Source organism: Cynoglossus semilaevis, chromosome 13 (genome assembly GCF_000523025.1).
Source record: "Cynoglossus semilaevis isolate Cse_v1.0 chromosome 13, Cse_v1.0, whole genome shotgun sequence".
NCBI lineage: Eukaryota > Metazoa > Chordata > Actinopteri > Pleuronectiformes > Cynoglossidae > Cynoglossus > Cynoglossus semilaevis.
The window spans coordinates 8,844,299-8,845,688 of NC_024319.1; the positions used below are offsets into that span (position 1 = coordinate 8,844,299).

General features: G+C 42.5%; 1 protein-coding gene across 1 annotated transcript in view; it reads left to right on the forward strand.

The window, feature by feature from the left end:
• The window catches only part of chn2 (chimerin 2), a 27,132-nt gene that overhangs the window by 16,438 nt on the left and 9,304 nt on the right, over positions 1-1,390 (forward strand). The window lies entirely within an intron of this gene.

Below are 1,390 nucleotides of genomic sequence, written 5' to 3' on the forward strand. Positions count from 1 at the left end.
TTTGTCGTCTTGCCTTACCGCAAAAAGGTCATCTGTTTGATCTCCGGTGAAGGCTGACGGTGCTTTTTATGGTGTTTGCATCTTCATGTCTACACGTGTGTCTGGTTTGTCTCTCGTTCCATGGTCCAAACAAATGTAGATGAAGTTAACTGGACACTCAGTTGACCACAGGTGAGTGTGAGTGACTGTTTATCCGAGGTGTAGCCCAGGTTTATGGGATTGACTCCAGTCCACCCATGAGGCTTATGTGAAAATGAGTAAAATAATAGCAAATATAAAAAAGAATTCATGGATGTTAATATATTTGCAAGAGTGAAATTGTCACATTTTTGGTTCAGATGTGGAAAAGAAAATCTGTGTAAATAATTTAGCCCAGCTGCCTACGGGCACTGCACTTTTTTTTTTTTAATAAAAATGTAAAAGACGACTTCTTTAAAGAAAAATTAAAACATTTATATAAATTTATTTTGATACTCTGCATACACTGAATGCGTCATGTAACATAATGACTATTAATGACATTAATGTTCCAAATGATTGAAAGCAACCTTTAAGGTTTCCAACTCTACCATGTAGACGCTATCATGAATCGCATGAGTTGCTGAATTAAAGAGGAGGACTTCTGAGAGGACACTTTGTCCTGAGACTGAGACATACATTATGGCTTTGGCCTCTGGGTGTGTTCACTGCAGCCATGCTTCATTGCCTGTTCTGAAAGGTAATGATGACCAAGGGGACTGGGACTTTGCTCTGCCTGCCATGCGTATCAGACACACTTGTCTGAGGTGAGACACGTTGCACGTTGTATTCATTCTCACTCACGAGCTGTTGTCGGATTAAAGTCCATCAATGATTTATCTCCCAAGAACAGGGGAATGTCATGCACTAGGAATGAAGGAAGAGAATCCCTCCACTAGGTGGCAATCTCAACTTGTTGTCCTCCTTCCCTTTTGGGGCCAGTTGTGTCAGAGAGAGCTCACACTGAGCCTTTGTTTTGAACTGATATAAATATTCCCTGAGTGAAGCGTCCCTCGGTTTTAGTGCTAAAGGAGTTCTTTGTCTTTGTGTGTGGACCTGTGAATTGACGGAATAGTGTGTCGGTGACAGACACATCAGGCCTGTCAGCGGCAGCAGCTTCAGCGGCAGTATTAACATCGGTATTCAGTTAAGTCTCTGTAAGAGGAGCCACTAATGCAGCATCTTTGACCTGACGGCCGTCACTCACTCTGAGAATCGTTGTGGTCTGAAAAAAAAAGGTCTTTAGATGCCACTGACAACCTTGAGGGAGGCATCTGGACCAGAGATCCTCTCTCAGAATCCTACTCCAAGACTAACTAAAGCAGGGTTTTCAAACATATGGCACGCAGGCCAGAACTGAACAACTCAAGTT